Here is a 15,759-nt window from a genome sequence, read left to right on the forward strand (position 1 = left end):
GCAAATCAATAATCCATCACATAAACAGAACCAATGACAAAAACCACATGATTATATCAATAGATGCAGAAAAGGCCTTCAACAAAATTCCACAGTCCTTCAGGCTAAAACCTCTCAGTAAACAAGGTATTGGTTGAACGTATCTCAAAATAATAAGAGCTATTTATGACAAACCCACAGACAATATCATACTGAATGGGCAAAAACTGGAAGCATTCCCTTTGAACACCGGCACAAGACAGGGATGCCTTCTCTCACCACTCCTATTCAACATAGTGTTGGAAGTTCTGGCCAGGGCAATCAGGCAAGAGAAAGAAATAAAAGGTATTCAATTAGGAAAAGAGGAAGTCAAATTGTCTCTGTTTGCAGATGACATGATTGTATATTTAGAAACCCCATCATCTCAGCCCAAAATCTCCTCAAGCTGATAAGCAACGTCAGCAAAGTCTCAGGATACAAAATCAATGTGTAAAAATCACAAGCATTCCTATACACCAATAACAGAAAAACAGAGAGCCAAATCATGAGTGAACTCCCATTCACAAATGCTTCAAAGAGAATAAAATACCTAGGAATACAACTTACAAGGGATGTGAAGGACGTCTTCAAGGAGAACTACAAACCACTGCTCAACAAAATAAAAGAGGACACAAACAAATGGAAGAACATTTCATGCTCATGGATAGGAAGAATCAATATCATGAATATGGCCATACTGCCCAAGGTAATTTATAGATTCAATGCCATCCCCATAAAGCTACCAATGACTTTCTTCACAGAATTGGAAAAAACTACTTTAAAGTTCATATGGAACCAAAAATGAGCCCACATTGCCAAGATAAACCTAAGCAAGAAGAACAAAGCTGGATGCCTCACACTACCTGACTTCAAACTATACTACAAGGCTACAGTAAACAAAACAGCATGGTACTGGTACCAAAACAGATATATAGACCAATGGAACAGAACAGAGCCCTCAGAAATAACACCATACATCTACAGCCATCTGATCTTAGACAAACTTGATAAAACAAGAAATGGGGAAAGGATTCCCTATTTAATAAATGGTGCTGGGAAAACTGGCTAGCCATATGTAGAAAGCTGAAACTGGATCCCTTCCTTACACCTTATACAAAAACTAATTCAAGACGGATTAAAGACTTAAATGTTAGACCTAAAACCATAAAAACCCTAGAAGAAAACCTAGGCAATACCATTCAGGACATAGGCATGGGCAAGGACTTCATGACTAAAACATCAAAATCAATGGCAACAAAAGCCAAAATTGACAAATGGGGTCTCACTAAACTAAAGAGTTTCTGCACTGCAAAAGAAACTACCATGAGAGTGAACAGGCAACCTACTTAATGGGAGAAAATTTTTGCAATCTACCCTCTGACAAAGGGTTAATATCCAGAATCTACAAAGAACCTAGACAAATTTACAAGAAAAAAAATATCGAAAAGTGGGCAAAGGATATGAACAGACACTTCTCAAAAGAAGACATTTTTGCAGCCACCAGACATATGAAAAAAATGCTTATCATCACTGGTCATCAGAGAAATGCAAATCAAAACCACAATGAGATACCATCTCACACCAGTTAGAATGGCAATCATTAAAAAGTCAGGAAACAACAGATGCTGGAGAGGATGTGGAGAAATAGGAACACTTTTACACTGTTGGTAGGAGTGTAAACTAGTTCAACCATTGTAGAAGACAGTGCGATGATTCCTCAAGGATCTAGAACTAGAAATACCATTTGACCCAGCCATCCCATTACTGGGTATACACCCAAAGGATTACAAATCATGCTACTATAAAGACACATGCACATATATGTTTATTGTAGCACTATTCGCAATACAAAGACTTGGAACTAACCCTAATGTCCATCAGTGATAGACTGGATTAAGAAAATGTGGCACATATACACCATGGAATACGAGGTAGCCATAAAAAAGGATGAGTTCATGTCCTTTGCAGGGACACGGATGCAGCTGGAAACCATCATTCTGAGCAAACTATCACAAGGACAGAAAACCAAACACTGCATGTTCTCACTCATAGGTGGTAATTGAACAATGAGAACACTTGGCCACAGGGTGGGGAACATCATGGGGTGGAGGGATGGGGGAGGGATAGCATCAGGAGAAATACCTACTGTAAATGATGACTTAATGGGTGCAGCAAACCAACACGGCACATGTATACCTATGTAACAAACCTGCACGTTGTGCACATGTACCCTAGAACTTAAAGTATAATAATAATAAAAAAAATTAAACTTCAGAGTTCCAAGTAAGACTACGGCTTTTTCATTCCAACAGCCTCCAATCAGGGTCTTCCCTTTTTTTTCACTATAAAACTTTCCCACTCCTCCATCTGCTTTTGAGTCTAGGCCAAACACAAGTGATTGTTCCCAACTCCCTGGCTATATAGCATATTCTGAATAAATAGCTTTTGTTTGTTCTCACTTGGGTAGTAATGGCTTAACTGTGCTCTCCCCATCCTTTCAAATGTTTAGGTCCTAATCCCCAGTATGCCAACATTTGACTGTATTTGTAGAGAGGGCTTTTAAATAAGTAATTAAAGTCTAACTAGGTCATTAGGGTGAGCCCTAGTCCAATATAACCAATGTCATTATGAGAAGAGGAGATCAAGACACAGACACACAGAGGAAAGATCATGTGGAGACCCAGAGAAAAGACGGCTACTTACAAGCCAAGGAGAGAGGCTCTCAAAAAAAACCAACCTTGCCTACATCTCAGTCTTAAACTGCTAGCCTCCAGGATTATGAGAAAATAAATTTCCATTGTTCAATCCACCAAGTAGGTAGTATTTTGCTGTATTCATCAGACCCTAGGTAATTCTAAAGTTGAATTCAACAACCTTTATGGGGCAATTGACCAAATACCTAAAAGAGACTGACAGAGATCCAAATATGTAACCTAGCTAGTACTATAAATTGCCAGGGCTGGAAACAGACTCAGATATGAGCTCCAAAATAAGGTAACTGCTGATTATACAGGCACACTATCTGGAGAAATTACTGCCTCATTGTTTATGCAATCAGAGCATTGTTCCCATTGGTGGCAATCATGCAGCTAGAAAAGACTGTAAAAGAACTAACACTTAATACTATAGTCTGAATCTTTGTGTCCCCAAAAATTTCATATGTTGAAACCTAATCCCTAATGTGGTGGTACTGAGAGATGTGAATTGGGGGAGATGATTAGGTCAGAGGCCTCTGTCCTAATGAATAAGTGCCTTTATAAAAGAGTCCCAAAGGAGCTTGTTCACCCATTCAGCAATATGAGGACACATAGAAGATGCCATCTATGAGAAACAGGCTTTCACCACATATGGAGTCTGCTGGCACCTTGATCTTGAATTTCTCAGCCTCTAGAACTGAAAAAAATACATTTCTGTTGTTTATAAGCCACCCAATTTATGTCATTTTAGTACAGCAGCCTGAATGGACTAAGACACTCACTCTGGCAGAAGTTATTGATGATATTGCCTTTGTCCGAGGTAGAAACACAGATCAATCTCAACTCATTGGCATGGGTAGTGATAGACAATAACATTACCCTAATTTTTTTTTTTGTCTTTTAGTCATCCTGGTGTCTGTGCCATTGCTCATACTTCTTGTACTTGGATCAAAGAAACAAGCAAGTTGGAACTATTTATATATTGTTTTAAAGTATAAGCTATTTGGCTCTATAAGGTTAATCTTCATGGTCTATCAAATTTGTTATTTTGGCCTTGATTTGGCAATTGAGGTTCCTAGTTCCAAATCACCTTATAGGAACTATTAATCATTCTGGCTTTGTGAGAGAGGCATGATGCTGCGTGCTATCTAGATTTTTAAAAGGTTCTGCACATCTGCTCTCTAGTCAGAAAATCACTATGATAATACAACAAAAAGGTCAAGAATATTTTGTAATACCGTTTTATATGAACTTTACTGAATAATCTCTGAGTGGTAAAGAGCTGGATTTGCAGCTTTCCTTAAATTGGCTAACCTCTTGAAAGTAAGAGAATGACCAAAAGGGGTGACTATGAGCCGGAATATACAAACACAATGGCCAGACCATATATGAAAGTAGAGCTCTGACCCACCTCTACAGCAACCAGTCCAGAAAGCCAAAAAACAACCCCATAGCAACTAGCTGAAAAACAGCCAGCACTTCATTGACTGACGGCTTCCTTAATTTTTGCGTCTGCTTGCAACTTAGGACCAAATGAAGAAAGTCAAATATGCACACATAACCAATCACATTGGACGTCCTGGTTCTAGTTAGCTTATCTACAGCTTCTCCATGGCAACAGCCTCCAATCAGGGCACAACTGAAGCCTTCCCCTTTTTCCACCGTAAAGCTTCACACTCCACTGCCTGCCTTTAAGTCTTTGCCAAATACAAGTGATAATTCCTGACTCCATTGCTCTGAATAAACAACTTTTACTTCTCATTTGGGTGGTTTATGTTTATTTCTACACTCATTTACCTGATTTAGCTGCTGCTGGAAAACACGATGTTTCTGTTTTCACATTTCAAATATTCTTTTACACGCATCTCATTGAATCAAAAATCATCCTGATGAGAGACAGTCTGGAAAATGTGCTTGTATTAGTCAGGGTTCTCCAGGAAAACAAAAGCAATAGGAGATATTTTGTTAGTTACTATAAGGAATTGGCTCCTCCAGTTATAGAGGCCAGCAAATCCCAAGATCTGTAGGGTGAGTCAGTAAACTGGAGACCCAGGATAGCTGATGTTTTAATCTCAGTCTGAGTCTGAAGGCCTGAGAACCAGGAATGCCTATGTAGTTCCAGTCTAAAGGTCAGTGGCCTTGGGACCCAGAAAGAGCTTGATATGGTTTGGCTGTGTCCCCACCCAAATTTCATCTTGAATTTTAGCTCCCATAATTCCCATTTTGTTTTGGGAGGGACCAAGTGGGAGGTAATTGAATCATGGGGGCAGGTCTTTCCTGTGCTGTTCTCATGGTAGTGAATAAGTCTCACGAGATCTGATGGTTTTATAGATGGGAGTTCCCCTGCACAAGCCCTCTTGCCTGCTGCCAAGTAAGATGTGATTTTGCTTCTCCTTTGCCTTCTGCCATGATTATGAGGCCTCTCCAGAAATGTGGAAGTGTGAGTCCTTTAAACTTTCTTCCTTTATAAATTACCTAGTCTCAGGTATGTCTTTATTAGTAGCATGAGAACAGAGTAATATAGAGCTGATATTTTAGTTTAAGTCTAAAGGCAGAAGAAAGGCCAATATTCCAGTCTGAAGGCTGTTCCTTACTCAGCGATGTCAAACTTTTTGTTCTATTCATGCCTTCAACTGATTAAATGATGCCCACCCACATTAGGAAAGGCCATCTGTTTTACTCAGTTTATCACTTTAAATGTTAATTTCACTTAAAAACACCCTCACAGAAACACCCAGAATAATGTTGGCCCAAGTATCTGAGCAGCCCAGGGCATAGTTAAGTTGACATGTAAAATCAACCATCACAGTAATATACAGGTGTCTAGCCCCTACCACACAGAAAAGAGTGGAAACAGTGCTATCAATGGACAATATAAAGCACGAAGTCAAATTATCTGAGATAAGGAAAAAGAGGAAATCATGGAAGAAATTTAAATGTGGTGACGTGATGATGAATTTACTTCAGATACATTTAATTTGAGATAGAATGATATATTCAAGTAAATACGGGGAAGAAGACAATGACACTAAATAGATAAATTTGAGAATCATACGACTATAGAAGACAAGCAAAGCATGGTGATAGGAGAGATACCTTGTTAAAGACTATAGTTAAATAAAAAAATAGCACCGAGACCTGAGTTCTGAGAAATTCTAGTATTTAGAGGCCAGATAGGAAGATAATATAGGGCAAGTGGTTGAGAAGGAGTAGCAGAGATTTTTTTTTTTTTCAGGTAGACAGGGAATAAAGTGTCTTGAAAAACAAATAGAGGAAATGTTTACAAAATCTAGGTGACACCTTTATCAAATGGTACTGGGGAGACTAATAAGTTGAATGAATATTAACAATTATGTTTCACAACATGGAGGTAATGATTGGAGTTATCAAGGGCTGTTTCTTTAGAGTAGTTCAAGAAAAAGCCAGCCTGATGTGGTTTGCAGAGGCTTCAAACTTCTGGTTTTAATGCTATAGTGCACTAGCTATTTGGATAATATCTAAAAATGCTAGAAAAATGTGATAGTAATATTTTTTACATGCTTGTCTGAGATGGTGTAAAACAGAAGAAAGTAGTGAAGGCCACAAATCAAACAAAAATTAGATAAGACCTCAACAAAGAAAAGGATAATAAAGCCTTATAAAAGACATAAAGCATGCACAACCCTTTGGGGAGATATAATATGCTTGTGGGCAGAAAGCCTCAATATTGTCAGGTTGTTAAACGTCTCTAAATTAACCTATAAATTTCAATCCAAGGCACCCAAAATAAAAATCACAATTGGACTTTTTTCATAGAAACTGAGAATATTATTCTTAAACTCATATGGCAACGCTAATAACTAAGAATTACTAAAACAAGTTTTATAACTAAACAGATGTGTATTGATGTATGTAGCCACATATGAATACATGGACATAGAATGAGTTCATGTCCCTTGCAGGGACAGGGATGAAGCTAGAAACCATCATTCTCAGCAAACTAACTCATGAAGAGAAAAACAAACACTGCATGTTCTCACTCATAAGTGGGAGTTGAACAGTGAGAACACACGGATACAGGGAGGGGAACATCACACACTGGTGCCTGTCAGGGGGCAGGGGGCAAGGGGATGAATAGCAATAGGAGAAATACCTAATGTAGATGACGGGTTGATGGGTGCAGCAAACCAACATGGCACATGTATACCTATGTAACAAACCTCCAAGTTCTGCACATGTATCCCCTAACTTAAAGTATAATAATAAAAATTCATGCTATGTGGAATATCATACCCTTCAAGTATGTGTATATGTAAATTAAACCCTAAACATTAAATATTTCCTAAGATTTATATATATTTATGCATAAACAATAATTAAATAAGACTTGTTTATGTATACATAACACACTTGTTATATTTATATATAACATGCACACACACACATATATTTATGTATACAGAGAGAGAAAGAGAGAGAGAGAGATCTGGGAGGATAAACATTAAATTATGAATGTATTTACTATTAGTTGGAAAATCAAAAATTCATTTCAAAAGGAAACAGAAATTAAAGAAACAGACACTGAAGACTAATGGATACTTTAAGATGATCGTCTCTGATAAAAATTATTGCTACCAGAAAAGACTTGCAGATATGCAAAATACTAGAACACGCTTGAATATTCATTGGATGAGCCATTAGCATGGGACAGCTAGAGAAACAGAAGATGAATAATGGAAGAATCAAAATCCAGGAAATATGAAGACAGATTGGACTTTACTGATAGCAGGATCCCTGCAGTAAGTGCTGATGCTGAGAGGATTTTCAAATTAGTATTGAGAATGATTAAGAGTCAAATTCTTCGGTCAGGCTGAGTCTGAATCTGAATTTCCTGCTTTGCCTCTTAGTAGCTGTGTAAGCCTGGGAAAGTTACTTATGCCTTTCTGTGTGTCAATTTCCTCATTTTATTAAATAGCAATAAAAAATATAACTTGATTAGGTGAATTGTTAAGAAGACCAATAAAATGTACTTTAAAGAGTTCCTAGCAAAATAAGTGTTTAATATTGGTGGACAATTATTACAATCCTTTGTTTTCCACAATAAATGGTAAGGATATAAGTTGAAAGAAAAGGTAAATGTCTTTAGGAGAATTAAGAAAGCAAGAAGAGTGGCTGAAGGAAATAATAAAGAATAATAATAAGGAAATATAGTTTGATTGTTGGACAGTTCCAAAGGTCCAATAGAGGTTGGCAATTGAGAATCTATATTTTAACAAACTGTCTTGGCATTACATTATCATACTTATGCACAGAAAAAGATGGTTACAGGTATCCAGGACATACTTATATTTAGCATTCCCTTTGTACCAGATCCTGTTGTTAAGTGCTTCACAAATATTACCTCATTTAACCCTTAAAAATTGCTATTTGTAAAACAAGTACTTCCAGGTTCACCTTCCTAACAAATAAAACATATATTGAGTATCTCCCAAAGAAAGTAGGTAATTAAGCAGAGAATGTCATGAATAGACCACTGCTATATTTTAATGTTTGAATGGATAATGACCCATATAATATAATGACCCATTTATCCATTCAAACACTAAAATATAGTCGCAACAATTCTTTCAAAGTTTAAGGAGACTTTTTTGTTTGAAACCCTTCCATGACTCCTCCTAGTATTCAAAATTCCATACCATAATAAGCCTTACAAACCCTACATGATCTGGCATCCTGCTAAGTCTCTGACCTCACCCCTCTGCCTTCACTCACTGCATTCCAGCCATACTAGTGTTGCTACACCTTGAGTATTGCAAAGATATATGCCATCCTCAGGGACTGAAAACACAATTTCTGTTAATATTCTGGCAACAAGTTTAATGCAGTTAAAGCATAAGTGAACTAAATGGAAATTAATAAAAAGAAATAGAGAGCTTATTAGAATAATTATGTCTTTAAGGTAAATTATTCTCCATTGTATTTAAAGTGTTTATTATTTTATTGCACTGCAAAATATATAAACTCTGCAGATTAAAGAATATCTAACTGGAAATTGCATTAATTCTGCTTCTCCAGTCTTCTAGCTGGTGCACAAAAATATGCATCATTGCATCACTAAGGAGATTCAATAATTTCCAAAATTATTTGACCTCAGAACACATCTCATAGAATAATATTTCTCAGAAACATTTTTGGAAATGCACTAGGAGACGAAGTTCTTCTGCCATCTTTGTTCCTTACTTTGATTTAAATTATAACACTACATAAGCCAAAGACATAGTTCTCATTCAGTAAAATTTCCTAAAACAAACTTATAGAAGACTAATCAGATAGCAATTTCTGAGAAAGCTATGATATACAATATAAATATATTGGACCGATTCATTGAGAATGATTAGAATTAAACAGAATGATAACACTCAACATAGTTTATAATGAATCACATTTGCAAATCATGACATTATAATAATACTCCGAATCACCATGCTAATTTAGACAGGTAGGCATATATCCTTAAAATGGTTCTTATATATATCAAATATGTGTTGTATTTCTAGCTACTAAGAATGACATAAAACAAATGTTTGAAAGTATATCACGGTCTGATGAAGCTTCATTTTCAATATAAATAAATATTACAGCAGTTTGCTGGAAAAAATTAAGATGAAAACTATGTTCTTTGAAGTAAAATTGATGAGTGAAAAGTTTCAATCTTGAAAGTATTAAAAATATTCATGAACTGTCTACTGATCGAATTCTCTCTGAAGTATAGTCCTTCAAACACCTTCTGTCATGCATTTCATCCAACCAGATGTGTAAGCTCAAGACCATGAAAAGAAAGGGAGAAAGCTCATAATGCTTTGCTGCCACTATAGCACGCAGCCATCTGTGAAGCCTTGTTTTAACATTATTGTTTCAGCGGGTGTTTATCTTTGCATAAAAAAGTTTAGACTGATATATTCCCATGTCTTTGCACACACTAAACACTTACATTTGTAGTAAAGGGGAATCTTACTTTAGTTTTTAACAGAATCATAAATCCAGAAGGGACATAAGAGAAGAGCTGGGTTTAGATGGAAGTTTTCTGTCCCCAGCTCAATGCTTTCTCCATTAAGCCATCATTCCAATGATACCAAGCACATTGTATTCTAAGAAAATGGAACAAACTCTCTAACCTGCCCCACTATCTAGTTTTAGTGGCATAAATACTTTGTGGGCAACAAGGGAAATGAAATAAAGAGGGTGAGGAGAAAGGGGAGGCATCAAAATTCAGAGCTGATGCTTTAGAACCTCTTCAGCGATGCCATATTTGTTAAATGCAAGCAGATAAAAACATGCCACATTTTAAAGCCAATTTGTGCCTCTAGAGACAAGAATTATAAAGTCTATTGATCAGAATGAGGTAATGTTAGAAGGGAATTAATTATTTTAGCTGATGCCAAATATACATAAAATTCTTAGCATACTTTTAAATACCAATATTAAAGCAAAATTAATGTGAGCACATACTTTTATATAGTAGGAAGCAATGTTCTTTTAAAACTTAGAGAAAGGTGGCCGGGTGCGGTGGCTCACCCCTGTAATCCCAGCACTTTGGGAGGCCGAGGCAGGCAGATTACCTGAGGTCAGGAGTTCGAGACCAGCCTGACTAACATGGTGAAACCCCGTCTCTACTAAAAATACAAAAATAAATTAGCCGAGTGTAGTGGTGGGCACCTGTGATCTCAGCTACCAGGGAGGCTGAGGCAGGAGAATCGCTTGAATCCGGGAAGCAGAGGTAGCAGTGAGCCGAGATCACGCCATTGCACACTCCAACCTAGGCAACAGTGCGAGACTCTATCTCAAAAAAATTAGAGAAAGGTAATTAAAAATCACTACCATAAAACTGACATAAGTATCACAATTTTTATTTTTATTTAGTACTTATATTTATTCCTTCATTTTAGTAAATAAAATTGCCTATGTAGTTTGCATAAATTTATTCACATCTTCAATCTTGCTGACACTTTTTTTTCCTGTTGGCCTCATATTCCTTTTCTGCAAATTTTCTCACAGCAAAATCTGGAAATATAGCCCTTAAAGTTAGGTGGTGCCACTTTATCACACAAATGTACATTAAATAGTTCAAAACTATGTTCCTTTAATCTAATATACAAATTGTATACTGATTGTAAGAGATTCTGAGTTAATTTAAACATTGCGATTAATAGTGTATAACCACTGAAGAGTAAGACTCTTTGTTGAGTAAACAAGTTTGATTTCAGAGATTATTGAAGTTTATGAACATTTGTTCATGAATCAATATTTGGCCATTATGTAAGTTGTATTTTTTAGAAGATTAATTGAGCTGATTAAGCCATCTTGTTTAAACTGAATTTGGAGGTTAATTCTGAATCTCTTGTGTTTCAAAATCACAACAATGTTATCCATTATTTTGTTATAATCCAGACTATATTTTAACACATCTTTCAACTTAATTGCTAATTTAATTTGAATTTTAAATATTAACTTTCCCATCAAAAAACTTTATCTGCCTTTCCAAGATTTAATCACTAGATGCATAACATTTTTCCCCAAGGGTTGATACAAGCTGTCTTACAAATTAGCCTACCCTTGTCCCATGTGAATAATAGTGTATTTATTAGAAACTATAGTCAGATCTTGTATGCTGCCCAACAATACTGCTTTAAATAGATATATAAGCTATTTCTTTGCTCAAAATGAAGATGTGTTCCAATAAGATTCCTTTGATGAATGCCTACAGAACATTTAAGACATGAGTGATTGTATATTAGCCAAGTGCTCACCATCACGGAGGATGGAATGCAATTACCTGGGAACCTGGAAAGATAGAAGGTTTGACTTTCTAATAAGCTAGAAGGCTAGTAAAGCATAAAATTTCTAGCATGGTTGGAAAGCTTAAAGAGAGCTTACACAAATCAAATTAATAATATTTAAATACAAATACATTAATGTGCAAGGAATTGACTGCACACTTTGCAAATATTTAACTTCATTTATTCTAAATATACAGATAGATTTGACTTTTTAGCAGTTTTCATTGAGTAGTTTATGAATTCTAAGATTATTTCCAGCTATGGGATTATTTCCAGGCACTTCTTTACTCCTAACTGGTTTTAAATACATTACAAAAAATATTTCATAAAATCAACTAGATATAGTAGGCATCTATCTTCCAATAATAGCTAGATTTGACTCAGACTTGATAGTTTACAAAGTATTTTACAATATACCATTAAATTTGTATTTGAGTGAACATTGTATAACCACCAGTCTATCGAATTTTAAAATACCTAATATTCTTTTCCAAATAGTATTTCATATGGAGATTTTTCAAAAAAATAACTGTGGCTATGGATAACAATAGAATGTGTGTGTGTGTGTGTGTGTGCGCGTGTGTGTGTGTGTGTGTGTGTGTTATGTTTGGAAACACTAAGGATATGTGTCAACACCAATCATATGTTCACTGTATTAAAAAATTAGAATATTTGGTCTTGACAGCAACCTCGGTCATATTCCAAATTCCATTTTTTATTATGTTTGAAGATTAAAAGCTGATTAATTAGATTTTAAGTTATTTAAGGGATGGCTCAAAGATGGTTTATAACCCCAACTCTATTTCAATGACATAAACACCTGCTACTTGATAAACCTTGATATTGGCAACATTAAAAATGACATTGGTAAATACTATTATGAGCAAATCTACCAATGACTTGAATTTTTGTAAAGACATGCATATTTTAAGCATTCAAATATATTTCTACACAAAATATTTATCTGCACTGTTACTTTGATAACATGAATAAAAGCACCAACATTTATACTAACATCTCTCTTCTCTGAACTAATTGCACAAACCACATGAAAAATTAAATTAGACAATTATATAATTAGAATGTGATCACAGTTCTCTGTTTTATTTACTTTTATTTATTTATTTAGAGACAGAGTTTCAGTCTTTCACCCAGGCTGGAGAGAAGTGGCGTGATCTCGGCTCACTGCAACATCTGCCCCCCAGGCTCAAGTGATTCTCCTGCTTCAGCCTCCGGAGTAGCTGGGATTATAGGCACTTGCCACCATGCCGGGCTAATTTTTGTATTTTTAGTAGAGACGGGATTTCACCATGTTGGCCAGGCTGGTCTCAAGCTCCTGACCTCAGATGAACAACCTGCCTCGGCCTCCCAAAGTGCCAGGATTACAGATGTGAGCCACTGCACACAGTCAGCTGTTTTTTTACATTATTTTACATTGGTATTTTCCTACTTAACTAATTATCTTTTGCTAAATATTTATATATATTATATAATTATATATGTAAATATATAATATATAAATGTATATTATGTATAAATACATTATATATTATGTATACTGTTTATATATTAATTATGTGTGTGTATATATCTATATATATATATAATTATATTATAGTCCCAATAGTTTTACCATATGAGAATTGATAAAATGTTTATCTCTTCATAGAAAAGGGAATCTCTCAGACCAGGTGTTTTCAAGATTTTGTTGTTTTGCTTTGTAATCACTTCAATCTTTGTTATTCATTAATCGTCTCCCTATGATTTAAAACCATAGTCAGCACTGATTGCACCAGAGTCTACAATTGCTTAAAATTCAGATTTAAGTAGAGTCATGACTATGATATTTTTTGCTTTTGCTCTAACATTGTGAATCACAATTTGTTAGTTTCTAAAATAACAGATGACTTTGAGTGGAACAATCCTTGCTCCATAAAAATAGTCTGCTGCAGTGAATAGTAATTCGTCAACTTCTCTCTACCATTGCTGGAGTGAAGGGTATGAGGGATCATAGTAGAGATGGCCTTGCTTTTGAGTTGAGAGTGAAAAATTTCAGTGTGAACACAGAATCAAACTTTTCCACTTATTATTGAAAAGGAGAAAGTGTGTGTGTATGTGTGTGTGTGTGTGTGTGAGAGAGAGAAAGACAGAGAGAAAGAGACCTCTTTACAGACCCTATATGGAAGATCTGTTTTGTTTTGTTTTGTTTTGTTTTTCCATTTAACTCTTTCATGACCACATGTGTGGCCTTTGGTTTGTAACTTGGATATGGATGTTGTTTGTCATTGCACTTTGTATTTTATAGCAGTAGCTCATTACTCATGAGAACACATGAAGTTCTTACTGAAAAACAGTTTTTAAAAATTCATTTAAGTCTATTTTGCAGAATGTCATTTTGTGCATATTTTCCAATTTAATAGTTGCATCTGGCTGGTAACTTTGGCTAAAATTATTTTTGGACTAAAGTATCCTGTATATACTGTGATACGGTCTGGCTGTGTCCCCTCCCAAATCTCATCTTCAATTGTAGTTCCAGTTTCCCCCATCTGTTTTCATGATACTGGGTGAGTTATCATAGATCTGATGGTAAGGGGCTTTTCCCCCTTTTGCTCTGCACTTCTCCTTGCTGTCACCATGTGAAGAAGAATGTGTTCACTTCCCCTTCCGCCATGATTGTAAGTTTCCTGAAGCTTCCCCAGCCCTGAAGAACTGTGACACAATTAAACCTCTTTCCTTTATAAATTACCCAGTCTCAGGTATGTCCTTATAGCAGTGTGAGAATGGACTAACATGTGCTGAGTAAAATTTTTAATATAGAGAAAAGTAAAAATAAAAGCCATCAAAACTTTTAAATGTGAAATTCCATGCCAGTGATCTAAACAGTTTGAGAAAATTCTGTCTTGGTGTCTCATTGAGGCAAAAGAATAACTAACATGATTATTTTAATAGATTATTTTGACATAATTCATTCTAACCAAAGTACATGTTTACAAAAATCTTCTTTATAAAATAATTTAAAAGAACTGATAATCACAAGACAGATTACTAATAATTTTTAAAGTTCTATGTAAAAAGTTATTTTATTCAAAAGTATTAAGGCAGTCACTTGGGCAGTGAATCTAATTTTGCTTTAAAAATAACGGAAAATTACATTTTACTGGAAAATAAATTGGGAAAGAGACTTTTCAGTACTCTTACATTCTTTAGTTTAAAGAAAGAAGATGTTAAAAAGAAAAACGTTGCCTCTAAACTAAAAAATTGCCTCAGCTTCCCAAAGTTCTAGAATTACAGGTGCGAGCCACTGTTCCTGGCCTAGATTTTTTTTACTCTGTTTTTTTTTCTCTGATCATTATTGCCTCTAAATATTAAAATAAAATGTTGTTTAGTTAGAATATATGACTGGTTGTGAATAGGTGCTTGGTTTAGTACTACAGATTTTAAATTAGTATTTAGATATTAACAAACATTTTTATACATGTTTATTTTTTAAAGTGATTTTATGGAGCTTGATATGAGTAGCAAAATCACATGGCCATGATCTCAAAATTGAATTGTGTTTTAAGAATCTCATGTCAATATAAATAATCTTTCAACCCATAAATGTCAATGAAGAAAGTGGGATCAAAGAGTATATTATCTGGGTTATGTTATAATTACAAGAGACAGAATTACAACTTGCTGTTTTAAATTTCAATATGTATGTTGTATATGTACGTAATGTAAATTGATAAAGAAGTATCAAATCAATTTTCAATACAAATGGCTAAATCAAAATAAGCTACATATTTATGGAGGGATTAAAGGATTAAAAGCAATGAACAAACATGGAATATCTTCAAATTTAATAGTTAAGAAAGACCATCAAATAAAATTTACAAAGACCAATTATTTCATGACTATTATGGAAGATCCAGTGCTGAATACAAGATTAGATAATTATGCAAGATTATACAAGATTTGATGCTGATTGATGAAATAGTTAAACTTGTATACACTAGCATTGCTGTTGAACCATTTTAGTATTTATATTATTTAGCAAACTTATAAGCATCTTGGCAAACCTTTTTAGATTTGTAAAAAATTTAATTAAAAAATATTTTAACTTTTTTTTTTTTTTTTTTTGAGATAGAGTCTGGATCTGTCACTCAGGCTGGAGTGTAGTGGCGTGATCATGACTCACTGCAGCCTGTACTTCCCAGGCTCAAGCGATCCTCCACTTCAGTCTCTTG

At 35.0% G+C, this 15,759-nt stretch overlaps 1 protein-coding gene across 15 annotated transcripts in view; it reads right to left on the reverse strand.

The window, feature by feature from the left end:
* The window catches only part of LOC129144272 (protein eyes shut homolog), a 773,546-nt gene that overhangs the window by 515,550 nt on the left and 242,237 nt on the right, over positions 1-15,759 (reverse strand). The window contains exon 4 of one of the 15 annotated variants that reach the window (XM_054685951.2): positions 10,410-10,529. The exons of the other annotated variants lie outside the window; for them this stretch is intronic. The gene's annotated coding sequence lies outside the window, so the exon portion shown is untranslated. The remainder of the gene's footprint in view (positions 1-10,409; positions 10,530-15,759) is intronic. 15 annotated transcript variants of the gene reach the window in all.

Source organism: Pan troglodytes, chromosome 5 (assembly GCF_028858775.2).
Source record: "Pan troglodytes isolate AG18354 chromosome 5, NHGRI_mPanTro3-v2.0_pri, whole genome shotgun sequence".
NCBI lineage: Eukaryota > Metazoa > Chordata > Mammalia > Primates > Hominidae > Pan > Pan troglodytes.